Source organism: Miniopterus schreibersii (assembly GCF_964146895.1).
Source record: "Miniopterus schreibersii genome assembly, chromosome: 1".
Lineage (NCBI taxonomy): Eukaryota > Metazoa > Chordata > Mammalia > Chiroptera > Miniopteridae > Miniopterus > Miniopterus schreibersii.
The window spans coordinates 173,505,301-173,526,356 of record NC_138101.1 but is presented as its reverse complement, the minus strand read 5'-3'; positions in this window follow the sequence as shown (position 1 = coordinate 173,526,356).

The window sequence follows — 21,056 nt, the reverse complement described above, 5'->3', positions numbered from 1 at the left end:
AGGGGGCTGAGAGCATCTCTGGCCTCTTTGGCCATCATGATGGGAAGACTTACAAGTAGTGGATTCCTCAGAAGGAAGCAAAGGAAGGTCCTGTGATGCCAGGAAGGAAGAAGGAGGAAGGGAGGGAGGGAGGGAGGGAGGGAGGGAGGGAGGGAGGGAGGGAGGGAGGGAGGGAGGGAGGGAGGGAGGGGCAGGTGAGAGGAAAGGAGAAAGAAGAGAAGGGAAAAGAGCAGGAGAAAATACCTTCTCTCTTCTGGTTTTATAGAGGAGGAAGCAGAAGTTAAATAACTTCCTCTCAGGCTTACAGGTGACTGGTAGGAGAGCCAAGATTCAGTTCCAGGCCACCTGATCTCCAATTTTGTGCTTTTAATCAAGCTGCTGTCCCTGACTTCAGACTGACAGACTGACAGACAGGGTGCAGATGGAGCACACTAAAGGCGAGTTCCTGCTTCCCAAGGTCACCTCACCCCGAGACTGCGGCACCCCGGGCTGAGTGCGTAACTGCGTACTGGTTTGATCTGAGCACTACCTCTGCTTCTTAAAAAAAAACATGTACTGTTTGAGAAAAAGAAGCGCCCTGCACACATAATGCAAGCCAGAGGTAAAAAAAAAAAAAAAAAAGCTGGCCCTGACTGCAGACAGGGACATTTTAAGGTAAAGACACTTGCTGATAAGCAGCTTTGCTCGGGTCCAGCTCATGGCCCTTCTTGCTGTGCCCCCAGTCAGGTAGGAGCAAACGCCGCAACTCCGTTCTTCGCATGCATGAGCTACAGAAAAGAAAAAAACACATAAAACAAAAAACACATACAAACAAACCAAAAAAGCCCTCTGCTTTTTCTTATAAGAGTATACCTTTTCTTGGGATTCCCCCCCCCACACACACACACGGATACAATAATCTCCCTCCCTGAAATGTTTAAACTAAATATTCAATTTTCTAAAATGAGGTATGTCACTAAGACAGTGACTTTCAAGGGTTAACAAAAATATTCCTCATCTCTTTTGCTTACTCAATGTATCGCTTCCTATAATTTTTTTTATTCAAGGTCTTATTTGTCACTCTATTTCTCAGTTGCCTGGACTTTCATTTCATAAAGACCGTGACACTGGCTATTTGACTTTCCTTTTTCTACAACACACTTTCACCATTTCTGTTCCATGTGGCTCACTTTCTGTTCACGATTAAGTTCCAGAAAGAGTAGTTTTATTCCCAAGGTGCTCAAAACCTTGGAGACAACTAAAAGCAGGATCTGAACAATTGTCCCAGGAATTGGAGTGATGAATGCTTTGGAGGGGTGAGCTATAGGGTATGGTAAAAAAAGTTCCTGCTGTGGATTCAGGAGAGCTGGGTTTAGGCCCCAGCACCATCGTGTATTAGCTGTGTGACCTTGAGCAAGTCACGTATCCTTTCTGAGCCTTGATTCCCTTGCAGATGTGAATACTAAACTGTGTTTCCCTGGGTGGACATGAAATTCAAGCTAAATAATGTGTGTGGTTGAGTATGAAACTGGCAAGTGATCTATAAATAATGCTATTTTTGTTGCTGTGGACAGTCTAGAAGGAGTCCTAAAGCTAGAAGGGTAGTCTCCAAGAGTAACTTCTAAGTAGCCTTTCGGTCTTGCAACGAACATTAGCTTTTCCTTTGTCAGACCTAAAGCGGACCTGCCCAGGTAGTGGCCTGTCGCGGACAGTTCTGGGCCAGGGCAGGGGCACCCCCGGCTGTTGGATGGAAGGATGCTCCCCAGCTGGCTGGGCCAACACACCAACGGGCCCCGGCTCCAGCGAAGCAGCGGGTGCTCTGCCCTCCCGGGTGGAGAAGCTGTCACATCATTTCAGGGCGCTCCGCGGCACGTCCGCGCCAGGCCCGAGGTGGCAGGAGGGCGCTGCCGACGCTTCCTGTTCCCACGTCTGTTCTCACTCTTTACTTTTGCTTAGTGCCCTCACCGCAAAGTACAATCATTTATTTATGCGAAGAAAATTTTAATTCTGGTCTCAAATTCTACATTTTAAGTTCATCAAAGGCATGAAAGATGCCTATTTTTAACACTGGGATTCTCAACACCACACAAAATATCTGTCACCAAGTAGTCACATAAGAAAAGTTTACTGAATAAATCTGTGAATAGTAAATAACGTGTTCTTGGGAAATTTAGTAATTAAATGCAGTACCCTAGTGACCATCATCTCGCCTAGGAATATTTTCCTTTCCTTTCAGGGTCTGGTAAAAGTGACATCAGAGGAGAGGTAGTTAAGAATTGATATGGATACAAGGTTCAATGGAAACCTTATATTTTCTCTATTACATATTCAATCAATTATTTGAGTAGCTAACATTGACTGAGGGAGTATATGAAAAATATATTCTTTTTATTTCTTTTGTCTGTCTTCCTCTTTAATTTATAAAGCATAATGCAGCAATGAAGTGTTCAAGCTTCACTTTGCTCTTCAGAGATCCTTTGGGAAGACTGTCCTTTTAAACAAGGCCCCAGAATCGCGGGGACATTGCTCCAGAGCCCATGACTAACACTCACCTGGTGGCTGAGGAAAGAGACCAGCACAGAAACAGCTGGAAGCCAGTTATGGGCTGAGCACAGACATTACCTAACTCACTTTCCTTTTCTCACGTACAGACAATTCATGCAGCTAATGACAGATATAAATTTTGGAGAATTATTTTCCACAAAACATATCCAGAGAATAGCCCATCAGGCAAGAAAAATAATTTTTTTCTTTTTGGTTGTTAATAACAAAAAATGCTTTCTCAAATTTAGTGTGGCATTAATTGGGAGGAAAAATGAATTTCAGTAGCTCTGAGATACACTCTCCCCCGACCATCCCTATTAAAACTCCATCAGGAATTCAGAATCGTGGTTGTTGCATGAATTGGATTAATCATACGATCATGGCACGGTGCTTTGCAGGCCTCCGGCAAGCCCAGACTAATGGTTTACAGCTGTCACGGGGCTCCAGGGGGCTAATAAGAAACCTCGAGGATGTCTGTTAAAGCAGCCGGAATGCAAAACAAGAAGCCCAAGTGGAGTATTCTGCCAGAGATAAGGACCTGATTTAACAGAAAAGCGGGGCTCTCCTGCCACTCAGCCAAGGCATGTACAGAGAGGAGGCATCCCATATAGAGTGCCGGGACACAGCCTGGGCTTCTGCCAAAATGCCGAGAGATGCCAGGGGAAGGGCGATAGAGCAGCAAGTCACACAGGATTTTTACAAGTGGACAGTTAGCATCTCTCCCCATTTGCAGGTGGGCATGCTTATTTTTAAAACACTACCTGCATTTTCAAGGCCCCTGAAATTATCTTCCATATGTGCTAAAGCTGAAGCTATTCCTTTTTTTTTTTTTTTAAGTTCTTACTTGAGGATATGTTTTTATCGATTTTAGAGAGAGGGGGAGGGAGAGAGATAAACATCGATGTGAGGGAGAAACAGCGATTGATTGCCTTCTGCACTCACCCCAACTGGGGATTGAACCCACCACCTAGGTATGTGCCCTGAGAAGAAATCGAACTCACAGACTTTTGGTGTGCAGGACGGTGCTCCAACCAACTGAGCCACCTGGCCAGGGCCTGAAGCTATTCTTTACATGTTTATCAGGCAAATGGAGTGTGCTGGATACCAGGCTAGACTGTGGAGACCAAGATTCCCTGGCCTCAAGAAACTCACAGGGTAATTAAAGAGAATGTGAACAGACTACAGTGTGGAAAGGGAGCGAGACTAGACCAAGTGCTTTAGAGAGGGAAGAATTGTGTCTTTATCTATGTACATCTCTAGCTCTTAGCCCAGGGCCTAGCAACTGTATTCAGTTCTTAGCAGACACTAAAATTGATGAGAACTGAAATGGTGAGGGCTTCATAACATAGGAGCTAAGAGGAAGGGCTTCTAATCTAGCCTAAGTGGTGGGAATAAAGGTTGAAGGCAACTTTCCAGAGGAAGTGACATTTGACAGAGTTGTTAATGATAGGTAGGCACTAAACAAGCAAAGGAAGACATCAAGAACATTCTAGGCAGTGGGAAAATTTTGTCCAAGAGAGGGAAGGGATTGAGAGGGGAACATTTCCTAGGATTGCAAATACGGCACCTTGTCTGCAGTGCAAGGTAGGGGTCAGGGAATAATCTGACATGGGGTTGGGCAGGTGAACAGGGACCAGATCTTGGAGAATGTCATGCTAATAAATTTGGATTTTAACCTTAGGCCACTGAAAAACCATGGAAGCATTTTAGGCAGGAAACTGACATGACTAGATGTGTAGTGTTAAAAGACACTGTGATAGCTCTGTGGAGGGTTACTTAGGGGACAATACAATTGTAGGGAGGTATGACTGCGAGGCTTTGAAATGATCTAGACAGAAATTGCTGGGGACTGGATACAAGGTGGTGGCGGTGAGGATGGAGATTGTGGGCTAATTTGAGAGATACAGTGGGGGTAGAATTGGCAAACCTGGTGGTTATATGCAGCAGTGAGATAGAAAACGGCATCGAGAGAAATGCTCAGGGTTCTACTCAGACACCGGGAGAAGAGCAACACCACTCATTGAGGTGGTGAAAGCTGAAAGGGAGAGGTTTGGCCAAGGGGTTGAAAATGGATACTCTTATTTATAAGGAGCTTGAAGGTCTGGGGCAATGCAAACTAAGGTATCCAGTAGGCTGTTGGATGTTGAGATGTGCGGATTAGAGCTCATAAGAGAGCTCTGGACTAGTGATGCAACTTTGAGAGTCACCGGCCGTAACTTGTAACTGCAGCCTAGAGAGTAGATAACATGCAGAAGATACGGAGCATGAGAGGACTGCCTGAAACAGAGCCCCACGTGACTGGCGAGGAAAGGAAAAGCTCCTCTGGGTAGCTTGTCTGAAAAAAGAAGCTGAAGAAATAGGGGAAGAAATAAGAAAATGTGAGCGTCTAGAGTAGGTGTGTATCTGCGGAAGGAGTAGCACAACAGCAACAGCGAAAGTGAAATAAAGGAAGGGTCAGCATCGAGTCTAAGGATATTACTTAACTTTCCATTTATTGTCTCCAACATCCAGCATTCCCTTATCACAGACCAGGCAGCATAATTGCATATTCTTTTTTTCTTCTTCTAGTGTAAATGGCATCAGAATGCAGCTGTTAGAGGATCATAGCAAGACGGGAGAGCCCCTAGAGAAAAATCTCTCCTGTTCGGGAATCAGAGACAATTGGACTCGCTCCCATCTTTCCTGAGAAAGCTCCTGCTGCCTATTTTGGGATATGCGTTGTTATGGTGATCGGGATGGAGTGGATGGAGTCTAAGAGGAGGAAATTGTAAAAGATGCCATTAAATAGAGAAAGACTTGAACTTTATATATCTTTGGGAAAATGTATTCCTTGCAAAGGCTGTGTTGAGACCTGCTGCAGCTACGCCTGGGGTGGTGATGGGCACTGCATAACCAATAGGGTTTCCGTCATCACCTCACACACTGGGGGTCTCATGGCTTTCCTTTAAATATATTTTCTGAAACTTTTTTATAATGCTCTTTCTCTAATTAACTTGGGGATTTTGCTACATAAAGTCCACTTTACTTGTCAGTCCTGGCACTTAATTTGATGCCTACATCCCACATTCAGTGACACTGGCAGTCATTTTTAAAGTGGAAATCACCAAAGTGAATGTAGAATATCCACCTATTAACTGTATGCAGCTGAGGCGCCTAAAATGGCCTCGCTGTAGTGTTGATTAAAAACTATATGATTCCTGGCTGATTTATTAATAAGTTAAATGTTTATTATAGAGGTTCCTAGATATAAACATTTAAATATACACTTTAAACACAGTAAAAAGCAGTATGATATAGATGTGAATTAAGATAGAATAGTGAGGTCTTGAAACAAGAAGGAAACCTACAAATCTTTCTCTAAAAAATATACTCATATAAAAGCAAAAATAAAAGATTGAAAATCAGTAGGTTTAAATAAAGCTAGTGGTATTGTTGTTTTTTCAATCCTTTTTAACAAATTTAAACCACATTTTAAGACCTTTACACTTATTATTTTGTTGCTTCGCTACCAACCCTTTCAAGTCAAGAGCGGTTGTCCCCATTTCACAGATGAATAAACTGAAGCAGGAGAGTGAGTGACTTCACCAGGGCCGGGGAAAGAGAAGCAATCAGAATTCAAACCCAGGGAATCCATAGTCGCCTGCCAGAAACCAGTCTTTATTCCATGGACATGGAGAACTGGTGACTTGCAATTCTGTTATTTGAAAAATGATTGGGAAATTATGCCCTTCCAAAGTTCATGAAAAGCTTCTGAACTGCCAAACTTAGGGAACAAACTTTGTCCAAATAATGACACATTTAGGGGTGTGTGTGTGTGTGTGTGTGTGTGGTGACCATGAATTAAAAATTTCTTAACAATAAGTATACTACACAGGTGAAGTCAAACTAGTCTACCCCAAAGAATATTTGTTAAATAGTGTAACAGGAGTCCTAGTTTAAGTTTTTTCCTTCCAAACAATGTGGTAAACCAAACATAGTCCCTTTTCTCACTCTTACTGGTTATATGAACTTATCTGATGCGAATATTTCAGGATTGGCAGTTCTTTGAGTTGACAATGATCTAACTTCCACCGGGAGATATTTTAATGAACACTTTTTTTGTCAGTGACAAAAATTTTTCTAGCTAGAAGTGAAGGGTTTCTTTAAATATATATGTAATTCATATATAATATATATGCAGATTCTTTAGGTAGTTATGCATAAATTTATATATAGATAACTAAAGAAATGAATCTGTATATAGATAGATAGGCAGATGATAGATATAGATAGATTAGATAGATAGATAGATAGATAGATAGATAGATAGATAGATAGATAGATAGATGATAGATGATAGATAGATGATAGATAGAGATAGATAGATGATAGATGATAGATAGATGATAGATGGATGATAGATGGATGATAGATAGATGATAGATGATAGATGGATGATAGGAGAGAGAGAGAGAGAAAGAGAGAGAGAGGGAGAACAAAGGCAGAGGCTCAAAGAGTAGAAGATGCTGGAACATTCTATCTCTTATTCTTGTTTTTCTAACCCCTCAGTTAAATCTACTCTGGACAAATACTAAACAGGAAAAGTCCAATCAGATTCCATATTATACCAAAGATTGAGATGTTCATTCATTTCCATGTGAAATGAAATATATGATATATTTTGGAGCAAGTTTTGTAACAATCCTTTGTAAGAGTTTAATATTTAATCCATAACATTAGTTTAATAACTCTGAATTTTACTAAGCTTACTGCTCTTTCAAAAAATCAACCAAAATTTTTGCTCGTTGGATGCATGGCTGACCGGGCATTTTCACATTAACCTGTCTTCCGTGCCATTCTGTAACCCAAGGGAAATGTTTCAAATTTCGCTTCAACACGTTTGTATTATTGAGGTACTGCAACATTTAGACAAAATTAGCAAGTCAAGTGTAAAATATACAATGGCAATAGTTTCATGGTAGGAAGGTTCATATGTAAGATATTTTACTTAACGTATTTTATATCGACACTTTATCGATCCTGTCTTTTCAGAAATATAATTTAATTTTTGGTTTAGAACAATATAATTAATGTTATTGTAAGACATGGACTTCATGTATTTTAATTCCTGGAAATTTGGAGACCACTGTTTTGCCAGGTCATGTTATTCTTATATTTCAGAATTTTCCTGGATATTCTTCTTTTTTTCCATTTGAATTATAGAATCACCTCATCGATCTTCTCTCCCCCCACAAAATTCATGCTAGTATTTTTTACAGTCAATTTTATTGCAGTATAATTTACATAAAGTACACTTGTTTTAAGTGAACAGTTTGGTGAGTTTTGATAAATATGTAGAATTACATTTCCTTCACTGCACAAAGTTCCCTAATAAACCATTGCTCGGTTCCCCTACCCCGGCCCAAGCAACCATCGCTGCTTCCGTCACTGCAGATGAGAACTTCATATAAATGGGATCCTACTATGGGAACTCTCGTGTCTAGCTTATTTTATTCAGCATAACATTTTGGGGAACCACTCATGTTCTTGTGTATAGAGTAGTTTGTTTCTTTTTCTTGTTGAATATTATTCCATAGACTAGGACTATCACTTTTTTTAATCCATTCTGGAAGTGCAAGGGAATTTTTTTCTGATCTTCACAGTGAGAACCTGGTGGGGTTCCTGGAGGTAAAACTCATGAAAGTGAGGGGACCCCCTTGAAAAGTTTAACTCTCAAGCTGCTCTGTGTTGAGTCTCCAGCAATTCATCAATTACAGTTTAAAGACAAGAAGGAGGTGGCGGTTCCCACTGATACTGGCTCCGGCTGCAGGCTTCTGCTCTCTGCACCATGTGACTCTCTGTATCTGCCTGTCTCCAAATTTCAGAGGAGCAGTTTGTCCTGTGATCTAAATTCTCTGATGGGTCTAAGAGGAGTTGTTGATCTTTAAATTGCTTAGTCTTTTTCTTGTGAGATGGGAATGATGACTTCTAAGGTCTTTACATGTTACTTTGGAAACAAGGTTCTCTTGTTACCCATTTTTAAATTTAGTAATTTGCCTCACTAATGAGTTATAAGAGTGCTCTACATATTGTGGATAGAGGTCTTTTGTCAAATACATGGATTTCAACTAGTTTCTTTCTTGGTTTCCTTCTTCAATTGTTCACTGAAAGTATATACAAAAAGAAGCAACCCCAAACCTTGACTTTGTATGTTGACCTTGTACCCTGAAAACTTGCTAAATTTAATTATTAGTTCTAATAGCATTTACCCCTTTTGATTTTTTTATATACACATCATATTGTCTGCAAATAGAGACTGTTTTACCTTTTTATTTTTGCTATCTTTAGGTCTTTTCTCTTTTTTTTAACTTTAATTTAGCAACTTTCATGTACAATGTCGAAGTGATGAGAGTACATATGCTTGCCCATTTCTCTCTCTCTCTCTCTTTTTCTGTCTTCTCTTTTGCTCACTCTAGTGATATTTTTAAAAACTGTTTTGGTTGCATTGTTTATTTTCTTCTTTGTTCATCTCTTTCTAATCTATTTCTTTCCTTCTGCTTACTTTTGGTTTAATTTTCTCTTCTTCTTCAAAGATTTCAGGAGTTTTAAATCATGGATTGAGCCCCTTTTTCTGTTCCAATATAAGTATTTTAGGTTACGCAGTTTCCTCTAATTTCTGCTTTAGCTACATCCTACAAATTTTGATTTGATGTATTTTTATCATCATTCTTCCCAAGATATTTTTGAATTACTTTATTACTTACTATTTGATCCATAGGCTTTTTAAAAGTTTGTCATATATTGTCTAAGTATTAGCAGGTTTTTGAGAAATATTTTGCTATTTATTTCTATTTTAAATCTTTTATAATCAGAGTATATGCTCCATATAATTTCATTTATTTTAAATTAATGAGTCTTTCAAACACACCAAGTTGTGTATTTAAAATGTCTACAACTGTGTATGCCAATCATATGTCAATTAAACATTTATGGCCCAGCAAGTGGTCTATATTGGTGAATTTTTGTCTGAGTTTGAAAACATTGTGTATTCTTTAGGTGTTGGGTGGAGTGCCTCATAGATATCAATTAATTCAAATATTTTAACATATTAACATGGTTTTTCTCTTTATCACTAGTTTAGTAATTTGAAAATAATACCTCTTGCTTGGAGTTCACCAAGCTTCTTGGATACTAGGATTAATCAAATTTGAAAAGTTTCAACCAGTTTTTAAAAATACTTTTCTTTCTCTGCTTGACACTTTCTCCTTTGGGACTCCAATTAACCTTATATTAGATCATTTATATAGTCCCATAGGCCACTGAAGCACTGTTTTCCCCCATATTTTTACTCCCTAGGCTTCTATTCTATACCAGTTATTCTAAAATGCCTAAGAGCCCAACATCTCCCTATTACTCTTTTATTTCTATATACTTACATTTTAAATTATTACATCCCCCAAATATGTGTTTGATTTTTAATTCATATTAGGAAGTAAAAATATGGGGGGGAAAACATTGTGCAACCTGAAAACAGGATTTCTATGTTTTTAATAAATATACTCATGTTTATTTCTTCAAAAATAAGTTTTTATTATGTATTCATGCTAGTTACCTTTCATTAATCATTATAAGTGGAAGACCAAAGATCACCAAATATTTGAGGAAAATAAACAGAACAAAAGCAGTCCAATGTGAAGTAATAAAATAAATACCCTGAAAAATTAGAGAGAACTATGAGAAAGAAAAATAGTTCTAATTGGCATGCTCAAAGAGATTTGAAAGGCTACTGCATTCTTAAAGAAAAGCTGATTGATCTGAAAACAAAGATATCAGAAAACAAACAAAAAAAGAGCTTTGAAATTAAAATATTGGGATTAAAAAGTACAGATGGACTGCTCTAAGGTTTATTTCAGTATCCTAGTTCATGCCAACCACCTTGCAAATACAGCAAAATGGTTACAATAGGACTGAGATTAAGTGGTCAACTCAGCTCAATGTAAATTTATTACTATGATTATTACTGTGAAAGTAACCACAAAATTTCTTTGGTTGTTCAAAGCATCATTTTGGTGAAGAAAGGACAACATTGCAAAGTATTATGAATAGCCAGATTTACTCCTTAAATTCATGGTTCTATATTTTTTAGCTGTGCATTCTTTGAGCTATTTCCAATTCTATTGTTCTAGTCAGAAAGTAGAAGTCTTTCAAAATGTAATGTACATTAGCAAAGTATTAGAATTCATTTGTTTAAGGCAAGCCTTACCTTGATCAGTCTTGCTACATCATGAGTCTGAGTTTAAATTAATTTTTATTTAATTGCCTTTGCTTTTTAAAGCAAAATTGAATAGGAGAACTGGAAATTTTGCTTGCATGTGATACAATTATAAAATTAGAGTCAGTCCATTCATAAATAATTGTTTAAAGGTTGACATTAGAGGCAATAAATGAATTTGATTGCTTGGACCAGATTAATGAGCATGGAAAGTTTGCTTTTCATAAAATTAAATTATATAAACAAAACACTGATGAATGGTTAACACCAAGCCAATGTTTACACTAAATCAAATCAGTTGTGCTACTATAGACACAAGCTAATAAACTAGACCAGACTTTGTTTCTTTAGGGTGGTTAGCATAAGAATGTCTATCATGTTAAGTATGACTGATAATTACTTTTTATGAATCATAGTAATGAGCTTAAGTCATCAAAATGTCTCAGATAATCATCATTAGCATCTAGCACTTTATATATGCAAGATGCTTTGCAGTCAGCATGCTTTTTCTTCAAATTACTGCTCCAGGCATTCTCTTGTCTTGGTCCAATCTCAGTTATTGCTGGTTTGCAACATACAAAGAGGTTATTTTTCACAAATTTGTTTATAAGTCAAGGGTTTGAAAATGTAAATGTTTAAAAGGGTGCCTTTGTTTAAGAGTTTTCTCATCACCATTATGAAAAGAATACGGTTGAATATTAAAAATATTATTTTCTGTCTTTGGGATACTGAAGACTCTTGCGAAGCATCACAGTTGTATATGTAATTCCTTATTTCTACTGATCCCAATTATAGAATTGCTCTTATTTTAAAATATGTCCTAATTTGCCTTTCTATCTCAATAATGGGATAACTGACATCAATGGTCAGGTTGAATATATGTTTGGAAAGCAACAATCCTTATTGGATTTGGGATTAATTACAAATAGCTTATATTTGATGCATGATTGGATTATCGGTTTTAGAAATATATGTTTGTAATCTTCCAGGAAAGTTGCATTCTAAAATTTATAATGGCATGTCTCCTTGTGCTTGTTGACAGGACTTCTAGTCACTGTTTTATTTCTTAGATGTAAGGACGTGTACTTTAAGACTCAAAAGGGTACACCAAACAACGCTTTTTGGGGATCCTCTCATAAATAATAAACAAGCTTTCAGAAGTTTATAGTCATGTCTCCCACTTAAAAGTGAGAAGAAGAGAGGGATGAGCTAATTTGTAGGAGGCAGCATTTCTGGCTTCTCTGCTGACTCACTTTATGAATTCATTCTTCCGAGACTCTCTTTGGTTCTACGATGCAATGGCACATACTCCCCACATTGCAACTGAGTACAAAGCTTTAAAACAAAGAACTGGTTTAGGGGATGCTTTTGTCTTCAGGGAAACAGAAGTCTGTGACACAAAGTGATAAAGTTTTTAAAAGATAGCTACAAATATTTACGTGCATCTGCTATAAGGTAGGGTGTATGTTATAGAAACTTGCTATACTGTATAAACAATTTACCTAAAAGAGGAACATAGCCCATTTATAGAGCTATACATGTATGGGGTTATACATAAATATAAACCTGCACAGAAACATATGTTGACATTGATTTTTCTTGTCTCCCCCCACCCCCAGTTTGACGCTAAGTAGGCCATAGAGATGGCCAGTTACAAGAAATAACTCAAAAGGAAAGGCCTCCCCAAGCCTGGCCCGCCTGCGATGAGTTATCCCTGCAGGGAGCTGAGTCAGGGCTGAGGACAGGAAAGGGCAGAATACAGATTAAGGGCAAGCAGTGCAGGGCTCTCAGCAGAGCTTACAACCTCAAGTTTTAGAAAACCAGGCCCGATGAGTCTAAATTCTGTGAAATCGGCTACCAAAGACACGGCGAGGAAAGTGCACGGGAAGCTGACCGGCGTCATTGTCCTACAGCGCGTCGCCCTGAAGGCCACAGGTGCTTAGGGGCCCAGCGCGCAGAGTAAGGCCGCTGGCCTGGGCCAGCTCAGCCCCAAGCTTTCCCCCAGAGCCTGTGAGCTCGCATCTCCCCTCGCCTCCCTGTTCCCTGTCCCCTTGTCACCATGGACCCATATTAAGGTGAGGAAAAGGAGATAGTGATCATCTTTTGTATTTATTTATTTTTAATTTAAATTAATTTTTTCCATCACCACTTATCCCCCCTCTGCCCCCTTCCACCTCCACCCCCATCTCTGCCCCCACAATCACCGCACTGTTGTTCGTGTCCAGGACTTCTCTCTCTTTTTTTCTTCTTTGCTAAATCCCTCCACACACCCCCAACACTCCCCTGCCAGAGCTAATGTTGATCTTATTCAGAGTTTTATTTACTTAAAAAGCTGTTAAATGCTCTGATATACTATGCATTTAGTTAGGTGGTAGGGACACAATTGTGAGCAAACAAAAGCTTGATCCATGCTTCCATGGAGTTTGCAGAGAGAGGGAGAGAGATTAATTGAAAAATAAAATCTCACTAATAAATAATTACAAATTGAGGTTGTCCAAAGGAAAGGAATTTATTTTATGACGATAAATTACTTGAAACCTGGTTTAGACTGGGGTATCAAGTGACTAGATGGGTGGCTAGAGGATAGGTATTTATGAGGTGAGAGCTAGTGGGGTAAAGTTTTGAGACAAGCATGTTAAAGCTCTGTAGCAGGAGGGAACATGGTTCACTGAGGAACTGAAAAAGACAAAAAGGGTTGAAGGAAAAAGATAAAGAAAAACTGGCACAAGGCCGGACAAGTAGCCCCAATGGCCATACCATAAAGTGAGTATGACCTTGCTAAAGCAGCTCTTGAAATGCTTTAAGTAGGTAAGGGGTGCCACATGATTTTGACTCCCATTTCAAAAAAATCACACCTTCTGTAATTTAGATAATTAATTGTGGTGGGAAGGGCTGTCAGAATGAAAAGTGAAATACCAGTTAGTAGGCTCTTGCAACAGTCCCAGAAAGAGATGTTGATGTCCAGGACAAGGGGGCAGTGGAAGGTGTCAAATGGAATGGATTGGGAGTTAGCCGGGAGATTAAACTTGGCAACTATGGGTAATAAATTGAGTATAGCCAGTGAGGGAGAGCTCAACATTATGAATGTCCTCCAGATTTCTGATTTTCACTTGGATAGATGGTGGGGTCTTTCACAAATATAAAAAAATAGCAGAAAGAAAGAAAAAAAGAATACCACAAAAGTCTTATTAGATTTGAGGAGAATCTTGGATATTTTTAATTTAAAGTACGTATGTGACATCCAATAAGAGATATTAATTAACTGTTAGATATGTGGACCTGGACCAGAGTATACTTTGGGAGCCATTAGTGCAATGGGAGTATTTGGAACTATGGGTTGGGAGACACTGTCTAAGGGGATGGGATAGAGTGAGATAAGAAGGCAGCCAAGCATCCATCCTTGAGGAACTCCAGCATCTGAGGCTGGGTGAAGGAGGACAAGCCTGCGAAAGAAACTACAGAAAGGGAACGTGAGAGAAAGGAAGAAATCTAGCGCAAGGGGGGGAGGCCATCAAAGTCAAGGGAGGAGAGAGTTTCAAAAGGGAGAGAGCATTCAACAGTGTCAAATACTCTTGGACAAATCAGGTGCAGTAAGGAATTTTTTAAACTGACCTTCAAGGAATATGGAAGTCATCAGAGACCGTTGAAAGAACTGCTTTGGTAGACTGATAGGGATATGGATTGAGCAATGAGTATAAAATAAGAAAATGGGACAGGGGATATGTACAGCTTTTTTTTTAGAGTCTCAGAAGGGGAAAAGATTAGTTAAGGCAACAGGAGGAGAACTTGTGATTGCGGGGAGGTAGGGAGGTTTATCTGTGAGACCTGAACATGTTTTTTACGTGACCAGCGGAAGGATCAATGTAAAAGAGAGAAGGGACAGTGGGGTATAGTTACTGAGGAGGGCGGAAGGGTCATATCCAAAGCACTAGTGGAGAAAGTAGATTTAATAGGAGGAAACACGCTCGTGATGAAGAGTACACATGTAGGCTGGGCTGCTGGATTGGAGGCAGTGTGGCTGATGGAGTTTCCCTCCGAGAGCTTCAATTTGCCATGTGAGGTATGGGCTGGAGCTATCTGCAAGAATCAGGAAGGGGTCGGGGAGATGTGCATAATTATGAAAAGAATAAGACGGTATCATTGCAGAAAGTAGGACAGTGCGTTGATCAGGACAACCTACTAGGATTGCATGGCATTACCAAGTATTTATTTGAAATAAGTAATTTGATTTTAAAAAGAATACAGTTACCCTGTTTTGAGACTTTCTCAACATAGAACTGGTCTCATTCTCTGATAAACCATTGTATGCCCTCCACGCGACAGGCCCAAACCATTCTCCTTCCATCTTCTTTTCTTATGTTGCGAAATCATCATCAGTATCATCACCATGTTAGCTCTCCCTGTGCTTAATATTCACTTTCTGCAGCACCACAGCTCTGCAGCGTTTCAGAAGTTAAGGTCTTAAAAATCCTTCAACAGAACAGAAAAATGGAGTGAGAGAGAGCAAACGCATGTAGAGCTATATAAAATCCTTTTTTGAACCTATAAGTTATTAAAGATAATTAATTGACCACAACCCAGCTCTCCAGTTCATAACCTTAACCCTTTAAAAAAGCTGAATTTTAGAAGACTGTTTAATTTTGCTGTCCTCCTCACAAGTACCGAAATCAGAGAAAAACATAGGTAATGGAACAAGGGACAAATGTTACTTCTGAAAACATGTCACTTTTTAAAAAGTTAAAAAACAGCAATATTTATTTATGAAGTTTTGAAATAAGCTATTTTATGCCTATAAAAGATTATATATAACATACATGATATAAAAAATTTTAAAACTGAATATTCATGAACCTATCACCAGCTAAAAAAACAGCATTCTGTTCTGACTTTTTCACTGCCATCGCTGAAGATATCTTCCAGAGAAAGGGAAAAGGAAAGATTTAAAAAAATGGAATTACCTCAGACCAACTCCTGCCCACCTGAAGGTGACCTCAATTACCCAAGGAAGCGCGCAGCTTAACCTACAAAATAACATGGCAGCCTCCTTAAATTACGTGCCTGAAACAGAACGATGGAAAAAGAACCAGCCTCAAAAAAATGGGTCCCTTGAAGCTGCAGAAAGCCCTGAGGCGCTCTGTCCCACCATTTTTCAGATTCTAAACAACGTGGTAAAAATAAATTTCAGGTGAGACCCAACAGAAAGTGTCCCTTGATACGAACCCTGCTGAAAGAGGCCCAGATGAAACCCTGGGTTAATGACTTCAACATCCATTCTGGAAGAACACTCCTTTTATTGCTGCCCAGCCAACGCCATAGCCTCTTTTCTATAAAATGAGAAAGAAAACATGTCAGAATTTAATAACAGTTTATCTTTTTCTACCTATATACAATTCTAAACCAAATAAAACTACAAGCCTACTCTGGTAGATGGTACTTAAGCCCTTCAGAGACGCAAACCCCAAAGTCCTCACAAACCAACTCCCAAAAGAAAAGTTTGAGTTTTAGTTACCTGTGTAGGATTTTATCATCGGGCCCCAAATTAAAACATGCTTCAGACAACAGAACATTTCTGTGTTGCTATTTTCTCTGTAGTGCTTGACTGTAATGTGGGGTATGTCAAAAGCTTCTTGAATAGCCAAACTGCAAGTTTCAACTCAATAAGTAATAGTATCAAAGTGTGGTTTCTTTTCTCTCCAGTAATTCCTTTAAGTCTGATTTTTATTTTTTATTTTTTTTGCCAGTCTGAAGGACTCCTCACAGTTCCTAGCTCTGAGGAAGGTGGAAGGTAAGATAATGGCAATGTTCGTGCAATGCAAGGTGGTCTTGGAGTTCAAGGGAATGACTAGTGGACATTGCTGAAATAGTATCGAAACTCCAGGTAAACAGCATATTAATGTGTAAATATTAGACATTGAGCTTACCTGTTTATAAATCTTGAGCACTGAAAAGATTGCTTCCATATCTTACTCTCTTTTTTTTGTTTTTTTTTTGTTTTTTGTTTTTTAATGTATATTTTTATTGAATTTATTGGGGCTGCATTTGGATAAAATTCTATAGGTTTCAGGTGTACGATTCTATAATACATCATCTGTACATTGCGTTGTGTGTTCACCACCCAAAGTCTATCTTACTCCTCATAAAAAATAATTTCAAATCTTTATCTGAACAGAAAGACAATGTGAAGTGAGAACTGCAGTAGAACATGCTCTGGTCGGGATTTAGGAGACAGGCACCTGTGGCCGGAGCAGGGGCCTGCGGGGCAGGCAGGAGAGAGCGGCTCGGGGACCAGCGGGGCGGAGGCGCCCTGACCCCGCAGCAGCACCGCAGGGGCCTCCGAGGGGTCTCCGCTTCCTGCCTTTACGCCTTAACCTTCATCCTCACCAGTTAAACTAATTCTCATTCAACTACATTGAATTTGGTGCCTTGAAGACATTTTTCTCCCAAATGTTATCTCATTTACGAAAAAATAGGCAGGAACAAGAATTCATATTAAATTTTTATAGGTAGAAAAAATGCCTGTGTAATCATATGTATGTGTGTTCACACACACAAACACACTACATGTAACCTAGTAGAGATGATGAATGTATTAGAGGGTTCTCCAGAGAAAGAGAACAGCAGGAGGTAGACAGATGATAGGTAGGCAGGCAGACAGACAGACAAACGATAAATGAGGTGGAAAAGTCTGCCAGGTGGAGATCCAGGAAAGCTGGTGGCATAATTTCAGTCTCAGTGTAAAGGCCCGAGAACCAAAGGAGCCAATGGGATAAGATCCAGTCCAAAGACAGGAGAAGACAGATGTCCCAAATCAAGCAAGCAGGCAGAGGGGGACAAGTCCTTTCTTCTGCTTTTTGTTCTGCTCAGGCCGTCAACAGATGGGACGATGCCCACTCACACTGGCAAGTGAAATCTATTTTACCGAATCCATCAGTTCAAATGCTGATTGTGTAAGGAAACGTCCTCACACACACACACATCCAGGAATAGTGTTTAATAATCTGGGCATCCCATGGCCCAGTCAAGTCGATATAGAAAATTAACCATCACAGATGAAAACACCAGTTAGTTATCAGGTCTTTCTCTTCTCTGCAGCTGCTCCTTTGCTCATCTTTGGTGACTTCAACAACCAGGTCGCTTTTCCTAAACTTCACTTCCAGTCTTCCCTGCCTGCTTCTGACTGGGTTAGGCTTGAACTTGGCCATCATCTGAAACGACTGTACTTCCAGTCATGGGGCTCTGTAGGCCTTCTTCTCGTCTACCTCAAAACCTTCTGCATTTTTCAACACTCTCTCCACCTTGCCAAGGCAAACTATATAGTCCGCTTAGGTGCTTACCCTCACTCTTCTTAGGCCCTCTCTCACACAACTTTATTCTCTCCTTCTCCAGGTTTCCTTGACTTTCATGGACATTCTCTTGTGTCCTCACTTCTAAAAAAAAAACATCCCCTTTGACTCGGCTACCCATTCAATATACTCCCTCATCCTAAATCCCAAATGTCACAAAAAGTCATCTCTGTTCAGTGTCTCTCCTTACTTGGTGTTTTACTCCCCAACCCACAGAGCTTTGGATTTGGCCAGCACATTGTCTGGGGATCTGCTCTGCCAGGGGTCACCAATGTCTATGAATCACCAGGATCAGCTCCTCCTTTTTGTAATCCATCTGACTTGGCTCCCCCACAGCCTGGACCTGCCTTTCTGGGCTTGTTGTGCAGGCTCCTTTGATGGCTCCCCTTCTTAAGCTGACTATTAAATCCTGGTATTATCTCAGAAGGTTCTCTCCCTCGTGCTTGCTAAGGTTTCTTTCTTCGGACATCTTCGTCTACTCTTACAAACCCAACACTTAAATTCTATGCAGAGAACTACCAGGTCTGCATCTACAACCCAGGCTTCTCTTGACATAAGACCAGAATTTCCAATAGTTTTTAGGACATCTTCACCTCTGGCCTAAAACTCAAACTGCTGATAGCCAACACTAATTCCATTTCTTTGGTGTTACTGACATCTGCTTCTTCCTTCATTCATAACTGCCACTGCCCTCCTTTGCGGCCCCATCATTTCTTGCCTGAACTATTGCAATAGCTTCTAAAGAGGTGTATCTCTCTGTCCTCAATATAGACACAAGCATTAGTTTCCTAAAGCTCCATTGTGACAAACACTGCTACTGTTTCCCTCCTTCTCAAACACCGCTGTTTCTTGATTTCCTGCAAAAATAAAGTTCACATTAGTTAGCATGTTATCTGAGCCCACTCACTTTATTTTTACTTCCCAGTAAAATATCCCCTTCCTCTGCCCCCACCTTCACACCAGAAAACTAGTTGTCATTCCCCTAATTTTCTAGTCTCCGGGCCTAGAATAGATACTTGTGCCAGAATATGCTACCTTAACTTATTATATAAATCCAGATCCAACTATGATCCTCTTAAATGATTCCCTAATTATTCCAGTTGAGTTTCCTTTCTCTCTGTTTAGTGCTTATAGGACATTTTCACCAAGCAGGCGTCACTGTGGCTTGAATTTCATTGTATATATTTCTGTTTCTATACAGATTCTCAGCTCCCTCAAAGCGAGCATCCTAAAGAGATGAATGTTATTTGTCTTTACATTCCTCCACAGGATACTTATTTTGTACGCAAACATAATTTTGATAAATTTGGGTTTGAAATGTCATTCATGGAAAGATTTTTTATATCCCTAAGCAACACCACCAAATGACCTTGCTCAACAGTTAACAGTCTGGCCACACATGTGTAGAAACACTACATGCTGAGGCCAAACTCTTTTTGGTTATGGCGCATGAAAATTTCCTTTACTTATAAAGTTCTTTAGTTTTTCAGGTGCAGATGAGCATTGCTGTTAGTATTATTTTAGTAATTGCTGAATAAATATTTGCTGAACAAATGTCAAATGAATATACTGGCACAGAGGTTCACTTTCTTTAGTTTTTTTTAGAAAGTAAAACGTATCGCCTAAGAGAGGGTTAAAAGGAAACTTTGCAGCCCCAGTTCTCGAGGAGGCAGCTCTCCTTTACACCTGACTAATAAAGTGTGGGCGGGCGGGCTTCCAAGAACTGTTTTTCTTGTCCCACAAGGCAGCTACTCTCCAGAGAATGGCTTCATTTTCTCACAGCTGTTCTCTCTTAACCTTATTTTTAAAAATCAGACCTATGGAAAAAAACACCTGCTTTTCTGCAGGTCTCCGGGGACAGGCTTTAGTTGGAATCAGCAGGAGTGGCTTCCCTTGTGCCATCATTTCACAAAGATTAGCCAGCACTGCAGAGTGGCGCCCTCACCATTCAGCCACCATTTAATCCAGAGTGTGCATTTCAGAGCCAGTCCATTGTAACAGTCACTGTGTGTGACACCTCATACCAGCCTAATTACCAGGTTGGAAATGCACACTCTGTATTTTGAGTTTCTGGTTAAGTCCAAGTCGTTCTTCTTCCAGCCACATACTGCTTGACAGCAAGGAAACATTTCATTAGCAGTAAGAATGACTTTCATTTTTTTCCTTCTATTTTCAGTTTCTTGAGAGTTCTTCTTTGAACAAAAATACTAGCAAAACTTGATTTTCATTTCAACTCATTGTCCTTTTGATTTATCTCTCTAAGCAGCCAGGGAATGGGATCATAGAGCAAGCAATAAAAATTACATTCCACTTTTTTTTTTTAAGAACACTCTCATTTTGGCTACAAAGGAGATTCTTCTCCAATAAACCAAAGTATTGGTCTACTTGAGTAGATCTAAAATCACCAAAGTCATTCATGACAAGAGAACTTTACCAACTTTACTATTAAGAGATTTTTTTTCTATCAAGAGTTTATGTAAGTATACATATGTTTTATATATTGGTATATCATTATATATGTGTATATTCACACAGTAAAACATAGTCACACTATTCCATGCTAAAACAAATTTCAAATAAGCTGAAATAAGGTAAAAATATTTATCTGATCCCCTCAATTTTTAATTATTCTCACAGCACTAAGGTCCTAGACATTTTACTGCCCTCTCAGAATCAGTTGCTTGATCTAGAAGAGTAGGATAATTTTACTTACTGCATGGCATTTTTATGAGCATGATGTGGTAACAGGTAAAGCATTAACATCAAGCTTAGGTCACTGGGGTTGCCAGAAAATGATGACTGTGATTAATCAAAGTGTTGTCATGTGAAGTTGTAAAATTCATGTGCAACATGCATCCAGTATGGATGGAGTCTCCATCCTAGTCCCAAGCTAGCCTTTCACTGTGGGCTCCTCAGTTCCTGAGATTGCATGACCAACA